The sequence below is a fragment of the Rana temporaria genome, chromosome 1 (genome assembly GCF_905171775.1).
Source record: "Rana temporaria chromosome 1, aRanTem1.1, whole genome shotgun sequence".
Classification (NCBI taxonomy): Eukaryota; Metazoa; Chordata; class Amphibia; order Anura; family Ranidae; genus Rana; species Rana temporaria.
The window spans coordinates 195265058-195290464 of record NC_053489.1 but is presented as its reverse complement, the minus strand read 5'-3'; the positions used below and the strand labels follow the sequence as shown (position 1 = coordinate 195290464).

The window sequence follows — 25407 nt, the reverse complement described above, 5'->3', positions numbered from 1 at the left end:
GTTGCATACATGGAATGGGTAGCTCCTGCTTTTTTCAGTGCATGGCATCCTGCTATAACATGCTTTTTAAAAAAAAATGCTATCTGTTCTGCCCTAACACCACCAGAAACATATAGACCAGGGATATGCAATTAGCGGACCTCCAGCTGTTGCAAAACTACAAGTCCCATCATGCCTCTGCCTCTGGGTGCCATGCTTGTGGCTGTCAGAGTCTTGCTATGCCTCATGGGAATTGTAGTTCTGCAACAGCTGGAGGTCCGCTAAGTGCATATCCCTGATATAGACTGTATAAATTAGTATAGTACTGTATAATATAAGCATTATAAATGAGTAGCGTAGGAGGTGGCTTATTCTAGAACTGTATACAACTGCTTCTCACCATGTACAGCACAATATATTTTACACACATATGATACAAACATGCTTGTACTCAGCAATGATATAGCTATATTGAATACGGTGCGTGAATTAGCCAAGCTATACTACCTTTGTTTTTTGTTGTTTTTATTTGAAACTAAAAAGGTTTTTCTTTTTTTAAATTCAAAGTATATACAGTTGAACCTCGGATTGCGAGCATCCGTTCCAGGAGTATGCTCCTAATCTTAAGTGCTCGCATATCAAAGCGAGTTTTCACATTGAAGTCAATGGAAATGAAAATAATTTGTTCCGCTTTGACTTCAATGGGATGCAATACCAAATGCGGCCAGAGGTGGGGGGCGCCAGAGAGCGCCAAAAACATCCGAAAAGGCCCTAGGACACTTCGGCACGTTTCCTGTGCCCCCGTACCTCAGGCCAAATGAGGTACTGCAGACCAATGTTTGGCTTTTCTCGGCTCCTGCGCCCCCGTACCTCAGGCCAAATGAGGTACTGCAGGCCTATTTTCAGCTCTGCTCGGCTTCTGCGCCCCCATACCTCAGGCCAAATGAGGTACTGCAGTCCTATTTAGCTTGAATTGTACTCGTCTTGCGAGTCAACACTCGCAAACCCAGCCAGAATTAAAAAAAAAAAAAGTTGCTCGCAAATCAAAACGCTCTCAAACCAAGTTACTCTTAAACCGAGGTTCCACTGTATTGACTTTGCTCCTGGACATCCAGAGACCATATAACAGGTATAACAAAGAGCCTCATATATTAGAATTGTTTGCACTGTAATTTGGCAGCAGGTCACAAAAGATGGTTTTCTCTCCATCATATTTTAAGTCTATCAGTTTTCAGGGTCCTTTCCACCCAGTCGAAGTTGTTGACCTGGACAGGTTGAAATACACGACCAACTGAATACTCTCATATATGTATGGCAACTGTCAATTGTTAATTGTTTTTGTCCAGACAACAATTCTTAAGGTGAAGAGCTTGGATAAAACTAGTCATATTGTTACTGTTCCCCTAAGGAAAGCTGGAGCTGATGTTTTCTGTCTACGTGTTTCTCTTCTCTTCAGTTAATTTTTCAACCTCTAACATAGTTGTTGTGCCTAAAATTGTGACCAGAATAATGAAAGAAGGGCTGGATTGCATTTGCATGCCTGCTAGTTTACCATCCTCTTCTGTCTACAGCTCGGCCTCCTGTCGCAAATGTACCCAAATTATTATACAGTTGGAACCTCTTATTACAAGCATAATCCGTTCCAGAAGAATGCTCATTATCCAAAGTACTCGCATATCAAAGCGAGTTTCCCCATTGAAGTCAATGGAAACAAAAATAATTTGTTCCGCATTGACTTCAATGGCATGCAATGCCGCATGTGGCCAGAGGCGGGGGGCGCTTTCGTTCGGAAATGGCCGAAAAGGTCCGAGGACACCTCGGCTGACCTTGGCAAACCTCAGAAAGACTTCATTCCTGAGATTTGCCAAGGTCAGCTGTGCTTCCCTCGGGCCTTTCCGTGCATTTCCGAACGGCGTAGATCGGCTGCGATCAATGCCATTTGGCTCTGCTCGGCTCCAGTACTGTACACCGCTTTGGCCTGAATCGTGCTAGTTTCTTTATCGTACATCACGGGACACAGAGCAGCATATTCATTACTATGTGGGTTATATGGAGTACCTTCAGGTGTTGACACTGGCAATCTCAAACAGGAAATGCCCCTCCCTATATAACCCCCTCCCATAGGAGGAGTACCTCAGTTTTTACGCCAGTGTCTTAGGTGTTAGTCATGGTTTAGCTTGCCTCCGCATCCTTGGGATTAGGTGAGCTACCGGTTCTGTCCAAAAAAGCCTGAGCGCTAAAGTGGTCAGTAACCGGACCCCAAACCCTTGGGGTATAGCCCATAATGCTTTCTTTTTAAGAGAGCTGGACCCTGGGCCCAGAACTTAGAAAACCTTTGGGCGCCTAATGTTTTCTGTTTGCCAGGGTGCTGTATGGGTCCAGGACAGTGGATCCTTCATGGAAGAAGAAGGTTCCCAGGGCCTGAAGGTCTAGACATCCCCACAGAGATGGGGGAAGATTGGGCCTCTTGCTTGGCAAAGTCCTGCGGCATGGAGCAGGTAAGTAAGGGGAAAAACTTGCGGAACTTGGCTCTTAGCAAGTTTTTTCTGGGAGGTCACAGGGGACATGCCTAAGGTTATGCATTGCATCTGGCAAACCAGTCACATATCATGAAGATAGGATGGCTCTATATGTTATCATTCCCCATAAAAAGTGACCTCCCTGGTAGTGTTGGAAAAGCTGTGAGTGGGGCCTTTTGTGTACAAATGTATGTGTGTTCAGAGAGCTATGCTTACCTGCAAGCCTCCAGGCGATGCTCTATCCAGTCCTCTTCCTCATGCCTGCAAGGCAGGCAAAAAACGCTGACCTCCTCGTGTGTTCCAGGCCTGCGGCTGCAGGAACAGAGAGGCCCTTCCTCCCAACCCCCCCCCCCCGTCGGCGGGCGCGCGCGCGGTGCGCGTGCACGTGTTATAGGCGCATTTGGCGCCGTTTTAGCTGGGGGGGAAGGGCGGGTCAGTGGTTTAAGGAAGGGGCGGCCCTTCCTTAGTGCCACAGCTCATTCAATACTTTGGCTTGAGGGAGGAAGGACTGGAGTGAAGCACGGGGCGCTGAGGACACACAGTGGCCAGAAAGAATACTACAGTCTTCAGAAGATTGTGGTTTAGCCTAGGAATAGGCTGTTTTTTCTTTTCCATCTCATAGTCTTTTCTTTGGCAATACTACTCAGGGGGATAGAATGTTTTTTCTTGCCTAGATTGAAAAAAAAAAAAAAAAAAAAAGTGTCATCTGGGGTAGAGGAAACATTTTTTATTCCCCAAACAGGTGTTTGGGCATTTAACTATTTATAAGTCCCAGGTACCAATAAGTAGCAGGTGTGCCTCGGTATTGTACCATGGCATCAAAGAACAAGCCAGAGGGTACAAAAGGTGGGGATTCCCCCACAGAGTCTGAGGTCTCGGACAAAGCTATGCCGCTGCTTTCCCCACAGGGAGCCTTTGGGCCATCGGGATCTGGGGCTGGAGCTGACGCGAGTCAACCCAACCCTAAGATGGTCACGGAGGAGGTGTTGCTCACCTCTTTAAATGAGATGCGGAGAAGCATGGGAGAAATGATAGCCGCAGCTATGCGGGGTAGTAAGCGGAATAGATCTCCGTCACCCGTGCGCGGACCCTCGGAAGAGGAGGTCCTTTCCTCTGGGGAATTGGACGACCTCTTGGACAAAGACCAAGTAGGTTCAGGGATCGAAGATCCGGATACAGAGGAGTCTGGGGCAGTCTCCCTGAGGGAGAGCTGGTGGATTCAAGGCTTGACGGACTTGGTCCATAAGGCATTCAACCTGCCTGTACCAGATCTCCAGGTATCGACGATTTCAGCTTTGGGCTCACTGAGGGCGCCTCAAAGCAGTGCTGTGTTTCCGATCCATCCTCTATTGGAGGGAGTCTTGTTCCAAGAGTGGAACAAACCAGACAAGGTGTTCTTACCACCTAAGAAATTTTCTGTCTTATATCCTATGGAAGAAAAGTTTTCCAAGAGATGGGCTTCTCCTGCAGTAGACGCAGCCATCTCATGTGTTAACAAATCGTTAACATGCCCTGTAGAGAACGTACAGGTTTTCAAAGATCCAGTTGATAAGCGCTTGGAAGCACTACTTAAGAACTCCTTCACTTCTGCAGGGGCAGTAGTACAGCCAGCCGTGGCTGCGATTGGAGTCGCTCAAGCTTTATCAGATCAATTTAAGCAAATGCTTGAACTTATTCCTGCCGAGCAGGCAGAAGAATTTTCGGATGTCCCTAAGGCCATATGTTTTACGGTAGACGCAATCAAGGATTCCATCCAGCAAGCGTCACGTTTATCGTTATCCCTTATCCATATGAGAAGACTCTTATGGTTGAAAAGCTGGGAGGCTGAGCCCCCATGCAAGAAGCTCCTGGTAGGGTTCCCCTTCCATGGAGGACGGCTCTTCGGAGAGGACCTAGATAAATACATTCAGACCATTTCAAGCGGCAAGAGTACACTCTTGCCAACTAAGAAGAAGGTTCAGGGGCCTGCGTTTAAACGACAGTCCTCCCCTGGGCAGGGGCCCTCTAATGCCAAGCAGTATCGACGGCCTCCTGCAAGAGCAAACTTCGGCTTCAACAGCAGATCAGAAGGACAGGCTGTTAGAGGCAAGAGGCAGTGGTTTCGCAAGCCAGCAAAACCAGCCCCCAAGTCTACCTCATGAAGGGGCGCCCCCACCCACGAAGGTGGGGGGAAGGCTGCGACTCTTTTCGGAGATTTGGGAAGCCAGCATTCCCGACGAGTGGGTACGGTCTTCCGTGGCCACAGGCTACAAGCTAGAGTTCCTAAGGTTTCCTCCTCCTCATTTCCAGGAGTCGAGGATTCCAAACGATCTGGAGAAAGGAGCCGCATTAAGATCGGCTCTAGATCATCTACTTTCCCAGGGAGTAATAGTAGAGGTACCAGTCCTGGAACAGGGGCTGGGTTTCTACTCCAACCTAATGGAGGCTACGGCCCCCCGGGTGTTCACGAAGGTTCTAGCTCCAATCCTAGCCAAGCTAAGGATCCAAGGGGTCACGATCCTAGCATACCTGGACGACCTCCTAGTCATAGACCACTCGTCTCCCGACTTGGAGCGAGCAGTGGCCCTCACGGTCCAATACCTCGAGAGGTTCGGCTGGGTCCTAAATCGAGAAAAGTCAGCATTCCAGCCCACAAGGCAGTTGGAATATCTCGGCATGAGATTAGACACAGAACAACAAAGGGTGTTCCTACCTCTGAGGAAGGTCAAAGCCATCAAGGAATTAATCCTACTGGTTCTAAGCAAGAAGGAACCGACTATTCGCCTATGTATGAGACTACTAGGCAAGATGGGGGCTACATTCGAGGCGGTGCCATACGCCCAGAGCCACACTCGCATCCTGCAGGCAGCCATCCTGTCAGCATGGAGCAGAAGGCCACAGGCCTTGGATATCCCGTTGCCACTCTCATCAAGAGTCCGGCAAAGTCTGTGTTGGTGGTTAGACCCTCAGAATCTACTGAAGGGAAGGTCTTTCAACCCAGTGGCTTGGAAGATAGTGACCACAGACGCCAGCCTGACGGGCTGGGGAGCGATTGTGGATGGTTCCACTCGCCAAGGTATTTGGGCAAGGCCAGAGAAGCTTTTACCCATCAACATCTTGGAGCTCAGAGCGGTTCGACTAGCCCTCAGGGCTTGGACGTCGAAATTGCAGGGGTTCCCGGTGAGAGTTCAATCAGACAATGCCACGGCAGTGGCATACATAAATCACCAAGGGGGAACCAGGAGTCAGGCCGCTCAGAGAGAAGTGAGCTTGATTCTCCTAGGGGCAGAGGCTCATGTGCCCTGCATATCGGCAATATTCATTCCCGGAGTGGACAACTTTCAGGCGGACTTCTTAAGCCGCCAGACTCTATTGCCGGGGGAATGGTCTCTGCATCCACAAACCTTTCAAGCACTCTGCCAAAAAGGGGGAGTGCCGGACGTGGATATCATGGCATCGAGACTCAACAAGAAGCTAGACAGGTTCATGTCCCGCTCAAGGGATCCGATGGCCTGCGGAACCGATGCTCTGGTTTGCCCTTGGCATCAGTTCAAACTTCTTTATGCGTTTCCCCCGCTCCAGTTACTACCCCGCCTGCTGCGCAGGATCCGGGTGGAGCACATACCAGTCATCCTGGTAGCTCCAGCATGGCCCAGAAGGGCATGGTACTCACTAATCTTAAGGATGGTAGTGGGAGACCCTTGGACTCTTCCTCTACGGCCAGACCTGCTATCGCAAGGTCCGATCCTCCACCCTGCCTTACGGCATCTAAATTTGACGGCCTGGAAGCTGAATCCCTGATTCTCAGGGGTAGAGGTCTGTCTCAGAAAGTAATCTCTACCCTAATCAGAGCCAGGAAACCGGTCTCTAGGGTGATTTATTACAGGGTCTGGAAGGCCTATGTAGGCTGGTGTGAGTCCAAGCGATGGCTTTCTCGCAAATTCACCATTGATAGAGTTTTAAGTTTTCTCCAGCTAGGAGTGGATAAAGGATTGGCATTAAGCACAATCAAAGGACAGATTTCTGCTCTGTCAGTGTGGTTTCAGCGGCCGCTGGCCACCCACTCGCTGGTTAAGACCTTCCTTCAAGGGGTCTTACGTATTAAACCTCCAGTTAAATCCCCGCTTTGCCCGTGGGATTTAAACCTTGTTCTGTCAAGTTTACAGAAACAACCGTTTGAGCCGTTGGCTGAAATTCCTTTGGTTTTACTGACAAGGAAGTTAGTATTTTTGGTCGCCATAGTTTCCGCAAGAAGAGTATCGGAACTGGCGGCCTTATCCTGTAAGGAACCATATCTTATTTTTCACAAGGACAGGGTCGTTCTCCGCCCTCATCCTTCCTTCCTACCGAAGGTTATATCCAGTTTTCATTTGAACCAGGATTTGGTATTACAAAGCAAAAAACCCTAAGGTTGGCGCTGCGCTGAATTAATTGAGTGATTAAAGGTGTAACAAGAAATTAATAATTGTGTTAGTGAAGAGCAGCTAGCATTAAATTGTGTACCACAATCTTACAAACATAAAAACAAAAAAAGGAATGCAGCGCTAATAAATGATGAATCAACAATATGAGTGAATAATTGATGATGTTAGCATAAAAAATGAAAAAAAATATATATTATCTCCCCAAAGAGTAAACAAATTGAGAAGTAAAAAAGAGAAAATCACCAAGCTGTAAAAAATCCAGAAATTAGTGAATGATTGCACTTGATTTTCTCATAAATATCCCACAAGTGAAAAATGTGAAAAAACTAAAAAAAGAAAAAAATGACACAGAAAGTCCAAAAAAAGTTCCATAAAGGTTTCCAAGACGGTGAGGATAGAGTGATGAGAGATGAAATTTCCACACTACACCCGTGCCTGTAAGAATGCCTGCTTACCGAAATTAAAGACTGTATCTCACCAGTCTCATAAAGCCTCTGGGAATTGAGGTATCCCACAACCCATCCACCTGAATGATCAGAAGGCTCAGCATAGAATCCAAACGGAACCGTGGATAATGAAAGAGATTTGTCCGGCCAAACCCCCGTAGATGTCCTATTGAGACGAAACGATCGTCGGGTTGCTGTGACGTCATCGCGCTTTCGCTCTGAACGCCAGCGGTGTGTGAGTCCTGGTAGCGAGGAAGCATCGCAGTACTGAAGCAACGGAGGAGGATTTCTTTTTGTGATTGCTTGTTACTGCTCAATATACACTACTTAATTGTAAGTGCAACCTTTAATAAATACGTATTGTGATTTTAAAACGTTATACGCTATGAGAATCCTTTTCTCTTTCATTATCCACGGTTCCGTTTGGATTCTATGCTGAGCCTTCTGATCATTCAGGTGGATGGGTTGTGGGATACCTCAATTCCCAGAGGCTTTATGAGACTGGTGAGATACAGTCTTTAATTTCGGTAAGCAGGCATTCTTACAGGCACGGGTGTAGTGTGGAAATTTCATCTCTCATCACTCTATCCTCACCGTCTTGGAAACCTTTATGGAACTTTTTTTGGACTTTCTGTGTCATTTTTTTCTTTTTTTAGTTTTTTCACATTTTTCACTTGTGGGATATTTATGAGAAAATCAAGTGCAATCATTCACTAATTTCTGGATTTTTTACAGCTTGGTGATTTTCTCTTTTTTACTTCTCAATTTGTTTACTCTTTGGGGAGATAATATATATTTTTTTTCATTTTTTATGCTAACATCATCAATTATTCACTCATATTGTTGATTCATCATTTATTAGCGCTGCATTCCTTTTTTTGTTTTTAGGATTTGGTATTACCATCCTTCTTCCCTAAACCTACTTCCAGAAAGGAAGGGTTGCTGCATACCTTGGATATCGTCAGGGCCATGAAGGCCTATCTTAAAGCTACAAAGAAGATCCGGAAAACAGATGTGCTGTTCATATTACCGGATGGGCCCAAGAAGGGGCAGGCAGCTGCAAAGTCCACCATTTCTAGGTGGATTAAGCAATTAATCACTCAGGCCTACGGCTTGAAAGGGTTGCCTCCTCCAGTATCATTAAAGGCTCATTCTACTAGGGCCATGGGCGCCTCCTGGGCAGCACATCACCAGATCTCTATGGCTCAAGTTTGCAAGGCGGCAACCTGGTCTTCTGTCCACACGTTTACAAAATTCTACCAGTTGGACGTAAGAAGGAATACTGATACAGCCTTTGGGCAGGCAGTGCTGCAGGCTGCAGTTTGAGACCCTCGGATTCCGGGGGCTCCTCTTTTTTGAGTTAAATTTAAAATTTAAGATTATTTTTCTCAACTAAGTTGGATTTATTATGATTTGAGTATTTCTCTAAATTAAATCCTTTTGTCTTGGAGATGTTCTCCCTCCCCTCATTGTGAGCATTGCTTTGGGACATCCCACATAGTAATGAATATGCTGCTCTGTGTCCCGTGATGTACGATAAAGAAAAAGGGATTTTTAATACAGCTTACCTGTAAAATCCTTTTCTTGGAGTACATCACGGGACACAGAGCTCCCACCCCTCTTTTTGGGGACCATTTTGGGAGGCATACTGCTTGCTACAAAACTGAGGTACTCCTCCTATGGGAGGGGGTTATATAGGGAGGGGCATTTCCTGTTTGAGATTGCCAGTGTCAACACCTGAAGGTACTCCATATAACCCACATAGTAATGAATATGCTGCTCTGTGTCCCGTGATGTACTCCAAGAAAAGGATTTTACAGGTAAGCTGTATTAAAAATCCCTTTTTTGCGAGACCACACTCGCAAACCAAGTTACGATTATTAAAAATACAGTGCTCGTATTGCGAAACACTCGTTAAGCACGTTACTCGCAATCCGAGATTCCACTGTATAACTAAAAGCAGGTCCTATAAGCATTGCAGGATTTCATAGTGCAGTTTTTAATGCTTGCATAACTAATTGGAATGTTTATCCTTTTCCTTGATTAGAGCAACAATATGGGTATGAAAAAAACCTAGGTAGCACAGCTGATATGCAGGTGTCATTGAGACTTAAAGTGGTTGTAATCTCTTACATATATCCAGTGAAGTGACTGGACTCAGATGATACACAGAGATGAAACAAAACCTCCTACATAAGTTGTGCCTGTTTTTCTATAGCCCTCTCTTCCCTACATCCATTTAAAGTGCAGAATTTATAAAGCTTGTCTGAGGGATCAGAAAAAAGGGTGTAGAGAACTGAAGTTTCACTCTGCAGAGCTCAGTGAGGAGAGGTCTGTGAGGTGATTGGAGGGAAGCAACACAAAACACAGGAACAGAACTGAGGCTGTCAATCAGTTGGAGCTCCCTCCCCTGTCACCTTTTTTCTCTTAGTGTCAGGAAAACTTATCAGAAACCATTCTGATAGCGGAGGAACGAAGCAGCAGACAGAAATGACACTTGGTGCTCCTTATTGAGACATGTACATGTTGTAATATGTTGGCCAATTTATGTAGGATATTGTATTACATTACCATATTGACCAGGAATTCAGTTGAACTGTCCAAGCCAGCTGAATTCTAACATATTAAAGGGACAGCTGAAGACCCGTAGATGTGTTAATCTTATGCAAGACTACCTAGGTGTGAGGTATGGCCTGTTAACCTCAAAGGGTACATTGTCTACATATGTAAGGAAGTATTTATTGATGGTAATTAGACTTGAGGGGGTATTCATTCATGGGAAACATTTGGTTGACCTGGCAGATTCCCCCCTCCAGTTTGAGACCAGTATTTGAGACATTCAAGCTGGCATTCAGTCAGTCTTGTCACTCAGAATATTATCTGTATATTCTCTGAATATGAAGGCACAGGTCTAGGTCTGTGGACTTTGGACTTTGTTCTGTATTGAAAGTCAAGTAAAATGCACTCTCTGGAGAACTTGGGTATTGCTGCGGAACATATTTTATAGACATCATACTAATACCTGAATATCAATTATCTAACCGGACTCCACTATATATGAATAGGTGGATTCAGAAAGACTTAGGCTGGCGTATCAGTAGATACGCCAGCCTAAGTCTGAATGGGCGCCGGCGCTAATTTAAGCGTATTCTGGAAACCAGATACGCTTAAATTAGGCTCAGATACGAGCGGCGTAAGTGTCTTACACTGTCGTATCCTAAAGTGTAATTTTTAGGCTGACCGCTAGGTGGCGCTTCCATTGCGGTCGGCGTAGAATATGTAAATCACTAGATACGCCTATTCACGAACGTACGCCCGGCGCAGTACAGATACGCCGTTTTCGTAACGCATTATCAGGCCTAAAGGTATTCCATCAAATAGCTGGAATAGTAATGTTAAATATGGCCGTTGTTCCCGCGTCGAAATTCGTAAATTTTACGTAGTTTGCGAATAGGGATTTACATCATTTACGTCCACGTCGAAACCAATAGGACCGTGCGGCGTACTTTGCCGCAATGCACACTGGGATATGTAGGCGGACGGCGCATGCGCCGTTCGTAAAATACGTCAATCACATAAGGTCACCCCCCATTACCATAAAACACGCCCCCTCAGCTAAATTTGAATTAGGCGCCATTACGCCCACCCGATTTACGCTACGCCGCCGTAACTTAGCAGGCAAGTACTTTGTGAATACAGTACTTGCTTTGCAAACTTACAGGGGCGTAGTGTAAATGCCATACGCTATGCCGCCGCAACTATGCGCCCGTCTACCTGAATCCACCTATATATCACTACAGTACACTCTATAGAAGGATATGCTTTGTTCATATTTCATGTCTGAGGTTTAAAAACACTTAAAGATTTATCCATTTTTGGTAGACCTACCTTTTAAGAACCTACGGAATAAATATAAGCATTCTTTTGGACCGAAATATAAATGTGAGTATCCTTTGATTAGTTTTTTTTTTTTAATTACTGGTTTCCAGCCTCTGACAATGTAGTGCCCTTTCTGTGCTGCAATCTGCTATCATGTCTTTAAAAGAAGCAATGACAATTATTGTTTAATCCTATACAGTTTGTAAAAGCTTTAAAGCAATTTAAAATCAGTTAGCCTTGATTTCTGCAATTTGTGTGTTTAGCACATCATCCATGTGTCCCATTATGAAATAAACCACATTACCCTTTTGATCTGTTTTTCTCAGCTCTGTGTGCAGAACGTCAAAATATTAGCAAGACTGCCATTCCCTGACCTGGAATGACATGTAGTTGATACTCTGTAATTTATTGTGGCCCATTGTGAGATTAGAATGAATTTAAAGCGGGGGTTCACCCTATAAAAAAAAAAAAAAAAGGTGATTGACGGCCGGCTCTGGCACGTCGCGCTTCTCCGGAAATAGCCGAAATAGGACTTGGCTCTTCACGGCGTCTGCGCATAGTCTGTGCGCAGGCGCCGTATAGCGCCATGAAGAGCCAAGACCTACTCCGGCTGTCTTCGGGGAGCGTGACGTGCCAGAGCCGGCCGTCAATCACCTTCCCTCTGGATTGGAACGCCCATTCCCCGCGGGGAGTCGGAATCTTCAATATACGATTGCACAGTGAGTACGGGGCTAAAAAAATAAATACAGGCATACTTTAGCTCGCGCTACTATGCCTAATTTTATGCTAAAATGTTGTTATGGAGGGTGAACCACCACTTTAAATATGAATCTTGCCTTTCACCAAGATTCATTTTAATCTACAGTATATGGCCAGTCAGGGGCGTGTAGTTATTGGTATCCTATGGGCTTTTTATGTTTAAATATATACAAGTTGAACTATCTGAAGCATGCACAATATAATAGACAATACCATTCTACTTATACTACATATTCCAGAGGTATAATTGTATTCATGGCAAATGATGTTGACTTTTCCTGCAGGCAGGTACAAACGGACACTAGAGGTCGCTAAATCTTCCTATATCATACAATGTATAGAAAGTCTTATGTGTTGGCTAATGCAGAGCTTTTTTTCTCAGAAAATAGGTGCAGGAACTCAACCACGACCTGTTCAGATTTCACAAACAGTAGAAGGGTCTTAAAGGGGCATTAAATACCAGAATTGCATTACATACAGAGTGCAGAGTTCAAGGGGTTACAAAACTGTCACTTGTAAACACAGAAACCAGACTTCTGTGTTTACATGATTGTGGTGAACAGGCACCAAAGGGTCTGAGCCAGAGGTGGTGGAACTGAGTTCCCCCAAGTTCCCCCTAAAAAAAAAAAGCCCTGGGCTAATGTATATATACCACCCCCATATTCACCAGAGGTACTTAAAGAATTTTACCTCTGATAAAACTGATGTTCCCTAGTTAATAGTAGGGGACTTTAACAATTATTTTGACCCTTGCTTAGATAAATATGGAACGGCTATGGCACAAGTGACCTCTGCAAGTACCTCCTTTGCTGGTTATGTTCAGGAGATTGGCCCTTTGGGTCTGGTATGAATATTAAGGGGAACCCCGAATCAAAATGTAAAAAAAATTGTGTGGGGGTCCCCCCAAATTCCATACCAGGCCCTTCAGGTCTGGTATGGATATTAAGGGGAATCCCCCTCTGACACAATGGGGGTTTCCGTCAGTTTCCCTGTGGCATCACGGGTGACCCCGCCTCCTTCTGACGCCACAGGAAACCCCTGCTGCGTCAGAGGGGGCGGGGTCACCCGTTCATGTCACTGGGTAACGTTTCCCTGTTGCTTCAGAGGGGGTGGGGTCACCTGCACACGTCATGGAAGGCCCCGTCCTCAGCTATTTAAGAGTTGTGACGGTGGGTGGGCACCTCCCATGGAGGCGGAATTGGATCGTGGCAGCATGTTTTTCCGTATCCCGGGTCGGGGAAGGATTAAATCTCTGGATTTTTTTTTTCTTTTTAAAAAAAGGACTTGTCCCAAGCTGTGTGTGTTTTTTACCATTTTTGACACTCTTTTTGTGAAATGGCAGGGGTACAATGTACCCCGTTACCAATTCACATAGGGTGGGGGGCGGGATCTGGGGGTCCCCTTTGTTAAAGGGGGCTTCCAGATTCTGATAAGTTCCCTGCCCGCAGACCCCCACCACCACCGGGCAAGGATTGTGGGGATGAGGCCCTTGTTCCCTTCAACATGGGAACATCCTCTCCATGTTGATGGCATATGGCCTGGTATGGTTCAGGAGGGGGGTGCTCTCTTACAGGCATACTATAGACACCCCCAGGTACGAAATTTAAAGGAATATTTCACTTTTATTGTTTCACTTTAAGCATTATTAAAATCACTGCTCCCGAAAAAAAACTGCCATTTTTAAAACGTTTGCATTGATACATGTCCCCTGGGAAAGGACCCATGTCCCCCAACGCTTTTTATGACAATAACTTGCATACAGTATTAAAGGGTCACTAAAGGAAAAAAAAAATTTATGTCTGCAAGGTAGACAGACAGAATAGTGTAATGATTCTGTTAAAAAACGAGTAAATACCTATTAAATTCCTTCATCTAGATCACCTCCGGCATTCTAGTTTCTGTTCTCTCATTCACTTCCTGGTTTGCATCTCTCGTTCATGTAAGAACTACATTTCCCAGTATGAATTGCGGCACGCCCAGTAATTCACACCTCCTTGAAGTCTCTAAGGCCGCGTACACACGACCGAGGAACTCGACGGGCAAAACACATCGTTTTGTCCGTCGAGTTCCTTGTGAAGCCGCCGAGGACCTCGGCGAGCTGAAATTTCCCATTGAACAACGAGGAAAAAGAGAACATGTTCTCTATTTCCTCGCCGAGGTCCTCGTCGGGTTTCTCGGCAGAATTCAGCTATGAACCGAGTTTCTGGCTGAATTCTGCCGAGAAACTCGGTCGTGTGTACGGGGCCTGACACGTAGAGAGCGTCCTGCCACACAGATGTAGTTCCCAGGAGGGTGTGAGCATGTTACTGACCACCGCAGTAAAGCCTCCCATCACGGTGGGAAGCAGGAAGGTCTACAGCTAGAATGGGTGGGGGGGTTGTCCCCTCCTTCTCCTCCGGGATAACAACCGAGCGGCTTTTAGCCGCATCGGTTATTATCCCTGGAAAGCCAATCGCCGGCTCTAAAAAAATTATGCAGCTGCAGGCATCACCAGGGTATAACCCCCGAAAGCCGAGGATGCATATCTGCATACGCTCGGCGGGAAGGGGTTAATATTATCTAAAACTATAATATTTATTATTGGCATAAACTAAACTGCTGTTCTAATTACAACATACATTGGTAAAAACAGAACTGCCACTTAAGCTTGTCATAAGTACTCTCATCTCCACTTGTACCATTGGTTGAGAGTATTTTGGATAGTAAATGTGGTTTCCATGGCACCCATATTCTCGGGCAGATTCTTTATCCTTCAAGTGAAACTGAGAACACCATCTGTAAGTGAAGAAAAAAGGCAATTTTATATGGGGGATGATTGTTAATTTCTCTTTGTGAGGCCATTTGCATAAAAATCAAAATTAAAAAGTGCATTAGCAGAGAGCAGTATTTTTTTAACCATTTTAAAGCTTTACACTTCTAGTGGGTTGCCCTCCATGCTAAAAGGATTACCTGCTCACTTTGCCTATGGGATGATAAATATGGTGATATACTTACCCTATTCCTCACTCCCATAGGCTTTCTCTTCTTCAGGTGGTCAGTTCCCAGGAGCATCTTCCCTTCACTTCCTGGTTGGTTAAGACCAGCATTCCTGCAGAGAAAGCAGAGTGCTGACTGCCAAGGATCGAGAAATAAGGTAAATATAGAGTGCCTTGCGAAAGTATTCAGCCCCCTTGAACTTTGCGACCTTTTGCCACATTTCAGGCTTCAAACATAAAGATATAAAACTGTAATTTTTTTTGAAGAATCAACAACAAGTGGGACACAATCATGAAGTGGAACGAAATTTATTGGATATTTCAAACTTTTTTAACAAATAAAAAACTGAAAAATTGGGCGTGCAAAATTATTCAGCCTCTTTACTTTCAGTGCCGCAAACTCTCTCCAGGAGTTCAGTGAGGATCTCTGAATGATCCAATGTTGATCTAAAAGACTAATGATGATAAATAGAATCCACCTGTGTGTAATCAAGTCTCCGTATAAATGCACCTGCACTGTGATAGTCTCAGAGGTCCGTTAAAAGCGCAGAGAGCATCATGAAGAACAAGGAACACACCAGGGAGGTCCGAGATACTGTTGTGGAGAAGTTTAAAGCCGGATTTAGATACCAAAAGATTTCCCAAGCTTTAAACATCCCAAGGAGCACTGTGCAAGTGATAATATTGAAATGGAAGGAGTATCAGACCACTGCAAATCTACGAAGACCTGGCCGTCCCTCTAAACTTTCAGCTCATACAAGGAGAAGACTGATCAGAGATGCAGCCAAGAGGCCCATGATCACTCTGGATGAACTGCAGAGATCTACAGCTGAGGTGGGAGACTCTGTCCATAGGACAACAATCGGTCGTATACTGTACAAATCTGGCCTTTATGGAAGAGTGGCAAGAAGAAAGCCATTTCTTAAAGATATCCATAAAAAGTGTTGTTTTAAGTTTGCCACAAGCCACCTGGGAGACACACCAAACATGTGGAAGAAGGTGCTCTGGTCAGATGAAACCAAAATCAAACTTTTTGGCAACAATGCAAAACTTTATGTTTGGCGTAAAAGCAACACAGCTCACCACCCTGAACACACCATCCCCACTGTGAAACATGGTGGTGGCAGAATCATGGTTTGGGCCTGCTTTTCTTCAGCAGGGACAGGGAAGATGGTTAAAATTGAAGGGAAGATGGATGGAGCCAAATACAGGACCATTCTGGAAGAAAACCTGATGGAGTCTGCAAAAGACCTGAGACTGGGACGGAGATTTGTCTTCCAACAAGACAATGATCCAAAACATAAAGCAAAATCTACAATGGAATGGTCCACAAATAAACATATCCAGGTGTTAGAATGGCCAAGTCAAAGTCCAGACCTGAATCCAATCGAGAATCTGTGGAAAGAACTGAAAACTGCTGTTCACAAACGCTCTCCATCCAACCTCACTGAGCTCGAGCTGTTTTGCAAGGAGGAATGGGCAGAAATTTCAGTCTCTCGATGTGCAAAACTGATAGAGACATACCCCAAGCGACTTACAGCTGTAATCGCAGCAAAAGGTGGCGCTACAAAGTATTAACTTAAGGGGGCTGAATAATTTTGCACGCCCAATTTTTCAGTTTTTTATTTGTTCACTTCATGATTGTGTCCCACTTGTTGTTGATTCTTCAAAAAAAAATACAGTTTTAAATCTTTATGTTTGAAGCCTGAAATGTGGCAAAAGGTCGCAAAGTTCAAGGGGGCCGAATACTTTCGCAAGTCACTGTATCACCACATGCATAATCCCCTAGGCCAGCCTTTCTCCACCTTCTCAACACAGAGAAACCCTTGAATTAACTTTCTGGTCTCCGGAAACCCCTGCTAAAAATGACTAAACTCATGATACATTAGTGTGATGGTCAGTGGGAAGAATGCTCTTTACACTTGTAAGTCATTGGAAAGAATGACCTCCTTACAGATAGCTTAAAATATCAATGGTATCAGTGGGAACTTGAGAGAAAAATATTTTTAAAATGTGTCCTCAAGCCAGAATAGGAGAAGAAAAAAAAACGTAACTTAAATTAAATTAATTTGTAAAGGCTCGTTTTTTTCCCCTATAAAAATAATAAACATGTTATACTTACAGTACCTGCTCTGTTGCAGTGGATTTGCACAGAGCAGCCCGGATCCTCCTCTTCTCGGGTCTCTCTTCTGTGCTCCTGTCCCCTCCCCCCTGTTCAGTGCCCCCACAGCAAGCAACTTGCTATGGGGGCACCCAAGCTGAGTCACAGCTCCCTATGTCCATTCAGACATGGAGCCCCGGCCCTGCCCTCTCTCTCCCAGATTGGCCAGTTGACTTTAATTGACAGCAGTGAGAGCCAATTGCGCCGCTGCTGTGTCTCAGCCAATCAGGAAGGAGACTCTAAAATGGCTGAGACACCCGTGGACATCGCTGGATAGAGAGGGACCTCAGGTAAGTGTTAGGGGGGCTGAGGGGGCTGCTGCACACAGAAGGCTTTTTATCTTAATGCATTAAGATACAAAAACCTTCTGCCTTTACAACCAGTTTAAAGTGGTTGTAAACCCTGTTACACCACTTTTACCTACAGGTAAGCCTATAACAAGGCTTACCTGTAGGTACCTTGAATATCTCTTAAACTTGCACAGTTTAGGAGATATTCAGTATATGCGCTGCTGCCCACGTCATTGGCGCATGCGCACTGAAGAAACAGGCCACCGGTGCCGTTTCTTCAGGAGTCGTGCTGTGACTGGCGGCTCCCGCGCACATGCACGGGAGTGACGTCATTTCGACTCTGGCAAATCACAGCGTCAGAGCCGAGAACCCAAAAGTAAATCCAGTGGCAGATGTCCATGCTGTACTTGGAGGGCCAAAGCCAATCCAGAGCAATAGGTCTAAGGTAAGCATTTCATAATGAGCTTGTATGCGATGCATACAAGCTCATTATGCCTTTGTCTTGCAGGCTTTTTTTTTTTGTTTTTTTCCGAGGTTTACAACCTCTTTAAATTCTGTTCAGAGGGAGCAGAGGTTGAGCTCAGTCAGGCTTTTATGTTTCCCCTGTTTTTTTTCTCTTATCAGTGGGGACTTATCTTAGGCCCCGTACACACGACCGAGTTTCTCGGCAGAATTCAGCCAGAAACTCGATCGGAGCTGAATTCTGCCGAGAAACCCGGCCGTGTGTACACTTTCGGCCGAGGAAGCCGACGAGTTCCTCGTCGAGCCAAATAGAGAACATGTTCTCTGTTTCCTCGTTGTTCAATGAGGAAAGTTGGCTCGCCGAGATCCTCGGCGGCTTCACACAGAACTGGACGAGCAAAACGATGAGTTTTGCCCTTCGAGTTCCTCGGACGTGTGTACGGGGCCTAAGAGGGAAAAATTGCTCAAGAAACCCCTAGGCAAAACAAAGAGTTAACCCTTGTAGTGGGGGACCATTACAAAGGTAAATACAGTTCATTACTAGAGTTTAGCTTTAAGGAGACATGAAAATAACAGAAAGGCAAGCCTGTGTAATGTTATTACCCAGATATAATAAGAAATGACCTTCAGATGGCATGTCAGGTCACATTAGGGATGCTCAAGACAACTTACTTTGTAAAGTTCCTAGACACATCTGCCTCAGGGCTGTTTTTGACAGGGTATTTCTTGAGAACCCAGGATACCCAGATTACACAATGTTACCAATACATGCCTGGTTCCTGCTCCTCTATGGAAGCTTATCTGTGCATTCATGGTTTATGCTGCCTAGCAGCATGTTCTGTAGAGTTCAGCTCCTTAGTGATCAATGTTCTAGTAGTGTTATCTTTGTCTTAATTTCCTAAGGTAGGAAAGCTGAGAAGGTTCATATGTGGCTTTTTCCCAGTGAGGGAGCCACATGTGCTTCTTTAAGGTTGTAGTCATTTTTAAAATCCTCAGTTTGAGCACCTTAGTAAAACTCCCACAGAGGGGGAGATATCTTACCAGCCCAGCCCAGGGTAGGTTCCAAATATTTATCACTTTCCTAGCTGACAGCACTGGGACAAGTTCCATCGTGAATCATATGGGGCATAACCAGGTACTAATGTGAATTTAGGCATATTTGGAAATAAATGAGAAATTTAAGCTGGCATCAGCCTAAATGTTTCCTGTAAGCTCCAAAAATACACTTCCAATTAGGAAAGGGTCCCTACACCTGTAATCAGCTACTGTTTTGAGGAGCTTGCATTTAGGTTGAAGATGCTAAGGCAGGGCCGGCGCTAGGCATAGGCAATTCAGGCGGCTGCCTAGAGCGCCAGGGTAGGGGGAGCGGCAAAATTCGGATCCCCAACCACTCGCTGGGGATTCGGAATATTAAAATACCTCCAGGACCGTCATTTTTAAAAAACATGCCTTTTGGCGCCAGCCGCCAGGATAGGGGGCGATTGCGCCTGTGGAGACAGACATCACCTTCGCCACTCTATCCCAGCCTGCAGTGCCTGTGCCGTAGCAGCGGCAGTGAGAAGATGCGGGGATAGAGAGAGCCGGGATGACAAGGAAGAGCAGCGGAGCAGAAGTGCTGCATGATGATAAGATGGTGGAACCGGCCAGGGAGGGTGAGATGGTGACGGAAGCTTGCCGCCGCCGCGATGTCTGACCCCCCCATGTGAGAAGACTCAGAGTAGGCAGACGGGCCGCTCAACTTCAGCCTTCACCGCCGCTGGCTCAGGTACATCGTGGAAGCACACACAGGCATGACACTCAGTGCTGCACCTGTCCCTGTCAAAAGAAAAAAAAATATACTCTGCTGTCACATTTATAGTGCATTGCACTGTGTACAGAGGGGGGAACTAGTTTGTGTGTGTGTGTGTGTGGGGGGGGGGGGGGACAGATCTATATGTGTGTGGGGGGGCAGGTCTATATGCGTGTGGGGGGGGCAGGTCTATATGTGTGTGGGGGGGGCAGGTCTATATGCGTGTGGGGGGGCAGGTCTATATGTGTGGGGGGGGGGGGACAGGTCTATATGTGTGTGGGGGGGACATATCTATATGTGTGGGGGGGGACATATCTATATGTGTGGGGGGGGGACAGATCTATATGTGTGGGGGGGGGGGACAGATCTATATGTGTGTGGGGGGGGGACAGATCTATATGTGTGGGGGGGGGGGACAGATCTATATGTGTGGGGGGGGGGGGGACAGATCTATATGTGTGTGTGGGGGGGACAGATCTATATATATGTGTGTGGGGGGGGAACAGGTCTATATGTGTGTGGGGGGGAACAGATCTATATGTGTGTGGGGGGGGAACAGATCTATATGTGTGTGGGGGGGGGACAGATCTATATGTGTGTGGGGGGGGACAGATCTATATGTGTGGGGGGGGACAGATCTATATGTGTGGGGGGGGACAGATCTATATGTGTGTGGGGGGGGACAGATCTATATGTGTGGGGGGGGACAGATCTATATGTGTGTGGGGGGGAACAGGTCTATATGTGTGTGGGGGAGAACAGGTCTATATGTGTGTGGGGGGGGACAGATCTATATGTGTGTGGGGGGGACAGATCTATATGTGTGTGGGGGGGGACAGATCTATATGTGTGTGGGGGGGGGACAGATCTATATGTGTGTGGGGGGGACAGATCTATATGTGTGTGGGGGGGGGACAGATCTATATGTGTGTGGGGGGGGACAGATCTATATGTGTGGGGGGGGACAGATCTATATGTGTGTGGGGGGGGGACAGATCTATATGTGTGTGGGGGGGGAACAGGTCTATATGTGTGTGGGGGGGACATATCTATATGTGTGGGGGGGAGAACAGGTCTATATGTGTGTGGGGGGGGACAGATCTATATGTGTGTGGGGGGGACAGATCTATATGTGTGTGGGGGGGACAGATCTATATGTGTGTGGGGGGGGGACAGATCTATATGTGTGTGGGGGGGGACAGATCTATATGTGTGTGGGGGGGGGACAGATCTATATGTGTGTGGGGGGGGACAGATCTATATGTGTGGGGGGGGGACAGATCTATATGTGTGTGGGGGGGGACAGATCTATATGTGTGTGGGGGGGGACAGATCTATATGTGTGGGGGGGGACAGATCTATATGTGTGGGGGGGGACAGATCTATATGTGTGTGGGGGGGGACAGATCTATATGTGTGGGGGGGGACAGATCTATATGTGTGTGGGGGGGAACAGGTCTATATGTGTGTGGGGGAGAACAGGTCTATATGTGTGTGGGGGGGGACAGATCTATATGTGTGTGGGGGGGGGACAGATCTATATGTGTGTGGGGGGGGCAGATCTATATATGTGTGGGGGGGGGGACAGATCTATATGTGTGTGGGGGAGAACAGGTCTATATGTGTGTGGGGGGGGACAGATCTATATGTGTGTGGGGGGGGCAGATCTATATATATGTGTGTGTGGGGGGACAGAGTGGGAACTGGTGTGGGGGGGGTAGATGTGTGTGGGGGGGGGGACAGAGTGGGAACTGGTGTGGGGGGGCAGATGTGTGCGTGTGTGTGTGGGGGGGGACAGAGTGGGAACTGGTGTGGGGGGGGGGGCAGATGTGTGTGTGTGTGTGTGTGTGTGGGGGGGGGGGGAACTGGTGTGGGGGGGCAGATGTGTGTGTGGGGGGGGGGGCAGATGTGTGTGGGGGGGACAGAGTGGGAACTGGTGTGGGAGGACAGGCAGGTGTGTGAGGAGGTACAGAGTGTGAACTTGGGGGAGGGGGTCAGAGTGGGAACTGGTGTGGGGGGGGGGGTGTGGGGTGGGGGACAGAGTGGGAACTGGTGTGGGGAGAAGGGGGCAGATGTGCAGGGGGTACAGAGTGGGAACTGGTGTGGGGGGAGGGGGGCAGATGTGCAGGGGGTACAGAGTGGGAACTGGTGTGGGGGGAGGGGCCGGACCACAGCTGGTGTGAGGAAGTGAGCCGGTGACATCCTCTAGTTTGTCTTTTGGCTAGGTCCAGAGGCACAGGTGCAGGCCTGTGGACCACAGCTAAAGAAATAGGTGAAGAGGCACCACAAAAATCTCAGTGAGGGGCGGAGCGAATGGCGGCAGGGGGGCGACAAAATGAGGCTTCGCCTAGGGTGTCAAAAATCCTTGCACCAGCCCTGTGCTAAGGGCACCAGGACCCAATTCCTGTCATGACACACAGAATTGTTTTGCACCACCTCCCTGTTTTTGAGGTGGTTTGATAATGAGTTTATACCCTTAAGGCACATCTGTGAGATCGCAGGCGGGGATGGAGGGAGGACTAGTATCACTGCCCAGCCATTTTCCTCTTGAACCCATTCATTGACCATCTGTGGGTGCTATAGTTAGAGAAATCTGAAAACTGTAACCAATAACAGGTTTCTTATTTTATTCCAGGTGCATGTAGTTTTAAGTCGAATCTAAGAAATACTGCACAATGTAATTTGTTTGTTGATAGTTTTTATTATTTGGAGTTCACTATATTTAATGTTGTTGGGTTTAGTTGTTTCTGTATTACATATGTGCATACATTAAAAAAAGAATATAGTAAGGCACTTTGTACATGCCACTAGGGCATTACTTATCAAAATGTGTGAAAGGAAAATAATTTTCAATTGCCACAGCATCCATTCTTCTGTTGCAGTATAATAAAATAAAATGTAGATTGAGTGGCTGCGGCAAGATATCTCCCTTGTGAAAATGAACCCACTGTGATTCTGTTTCATTTGTGATGTTTTATTATAATTATTATGCAATTATATTTCTGAATAACATTTACAGTAATATAGAATGACATTCACAGCTTTTAAATACTGTATAATGCCCAGTTCTAGAAAATATATGGCTGGTGGTATGTTGTGTTGGTGCGTGTGAAATCTGTCCTTGCAGTCTCGGGTGTAAGATATGGCCAGGCTTGGAGATTGGAGTTCACGCTCTGCTGAAAACGAGTCACAGAGTGCAAAACGAATTGCACTCCTGTGATCCAGAGGAGAAGTACAACCAAACGAGCTTTGACTGGACTTCTCCTTTAATTGCAAAAATAAGTGTTAGGTCAACAGCTTGGCTAGCTTTTGTGACAGAGCTGTGTACATTTAAGGACTGGTCGGTCAGATCAACAACCTCACCACCAACCTCCACCCCCGTACGGTCTGATCACCCGTATTTACCGATTCTAGGTCAGGGGCAGTGCTTCCTCCGGGTGGCAGGCGGTGGCAACTTCACCCTGCATCTCCTCCTTGGCTTCACTGCGGCTTCACCTGTGTCTCCTCCTCCTCTTCGACAGCCAATAGGATCGTTTATCCTCTCGGGTAATCGGGTCTCAGCACCTGCTTCCTGATTGTCCGGGAGGAGAATCAGGAAGACAATAGCAAATATTAATTCGCTATTGCCACATAACAGGGTGGGCTCAGGGTGCAGTGTTCTGTCCCCCGAGCCCATCCTTTTTTAAGGCCAATTAGAGCCTCTGGCTCTAATCGTGTGCTTCCAACAAAACAAAAAAACATGGATCATGGATTAATGGGCAGTGCCCCTACGCCCTGTATGGACGGGCCGCCACTGATAGAAATTCAAAACCAGGTAAAAGGGCTTTAATACATGTATTTAAATGGCATATTTAGCTGTTTGTTTGGAGTTCAGCCTTAGCTGAATGTCAATTGTGTGGAGCAGTGACTAAGTATAGGTATTTAAATACCAAATCTTTACCTCAGTGAAATTGACAGTTTTTAACTGCATAACATAAAGTTACAGTATGACACTATGTCCCCACACTTAAAGGGTGACTCCAGGCCAAACTTTATTTTAGTTTTGGGTGGAGTGGGTAAAGATTGGGACCTGCATTTTCTGTTTGCATTTCCATAGGGAAGATTTCTTTGTAATTCCTGTCCCCAGAGGCAAAGTATGAAATAAGTGGAAATCTCCAGAAAATGAGGGACAGTTGTCACCAGAAGTGTCCCTTTGGAAGATGTTCCCTCTACACCTGTTTTGTTTACAACCATAAAATCTGATATTCTCTTCCCTGGTAATAATGGTGCCTAGGACAAATGATGAGATTAGAACTTCAGCAACAACAGCAGGAATCAAACTGGCAGAGTTTCTAAACTTTCCCCACTTCAATCAAGACTGAAATAGGGGTTTGGTTTATAGTTTACAGTTTTTCTCAATGGCTTTGGCTCATTTCTTGAAACAGAAATTACATTCTCAAAACATGGACACATTTCTCAATAATTTCATCAAATTGCAAATGTCTCAGTACATGTCTCAATGTCTCAGTACATCTTTCAAATGATTAAGTACAAGTAGCCTACATTTAGCACAATTTCCAAGTGAATAGATCTTGTTGATCTAAACTGATTCTCAGTCTAATGGTTGTTCTCTCCAAAACGTGTCAGCGGGCCATATTCTCGTAGATCGGCGCATATTTACTCAGGTGTAGCGCATCATAGTTGCGCTACGCCGGCTTAACTTGGAGAGAGCTCTCCCATATTCCCGTACCACATGCGTCCTACGTTGCGCTCGCGGAGCTGAAATGTGTCGGCGTAAGTAGGCGCAAGTGACGGTAGGAGGGATGTGGGCGTGAAGAATGCTAATGAACCGTGACCCCATGCAAATGATGTCCAGACCGAACGGAGCATGCGCCGGACGTGCCCCGCCCTCTGCGCATGCGCAAAACAACAGTAGGCGTAAATCCCTGCTGAGTTGGGCCGGCCCAGTGTATAAATGCGTCACCACATGCGCCCAACGAGTGCAAAGTGACTCCATATTGATTCTGTTGGTGGAGATTTTTCTCTTTAGCTTTGCAATGCCTGGACCCAGGAAGGAAAGGAGAAAAAAGAATTTCACCCAAGATGAGAGGGCCATCGTAGTCTCTGCCATGGAGAGATACGATTCAAGACTCCATGGTGCTGACAGTGGCAGCACAAGTAAAACCAAAAAGGAGGAGATCCTTAGGAAAGTGACTGCCCAGGTCAATGCCTTAGGCCATGAGGCAAGGACCCCCCAGGAAATTCAGAAAAAAATGAATGACCTGCGTGGTGTGGTCAGGAACAAGATGGCCATCATTGCAAAGCATGCCAGGGGCACAGGAGGGGGGCCACCCTGTTCTACCCGGCTCACTCAAGAGGAGGAAGTGATTGCCCGCTGCCTTCGGAGGGAGCAGGTGGAGGGCCTGGAGGGCCATGACTCAAGTGAGCCACCCATGAGGACAGGTAAGTGTGTTTTATCTTCTGGTGTGTTGCATGTGTGGTGGGGGTGGTGGGTTATGTGACAAGTGTGTTGGTCCACCAACATGTGACTGTTTTGTGTCATCCACAGGTGAGCAGGATGAAGCGGGGCCATCCAATGCTGCCAGTGGCCGTCACAGACCATCATCCACTGAGCAGTCTGCTTCTGTGACTGACCTCCTGGGAAGCCAACAGGCCTTGGTGGAGGGGAGTGGTCAGTCCTCCGCGCAGGAGGTTGTTGAGGAGGAGGTCCATGAAGAGGTGGTCCAGGAAGAGGAGGTCCAGGAA

The 25407-nt window shown here is 46.4% G+C and overlaps 1 protein-coding gene across 14 annotated transcripts in view; it reads left to right on the top strand.

The window, feature by feature from the left end:
* Positions 1–25407, top strand: part of RIMBP2 (RIMS binding protein 2) — a 758298-nt gene that overhangs the window by 80851 nt on the left and 652040 nt on the right. The gene's annotated exons all lie outside the window — the stretch shown is intronic.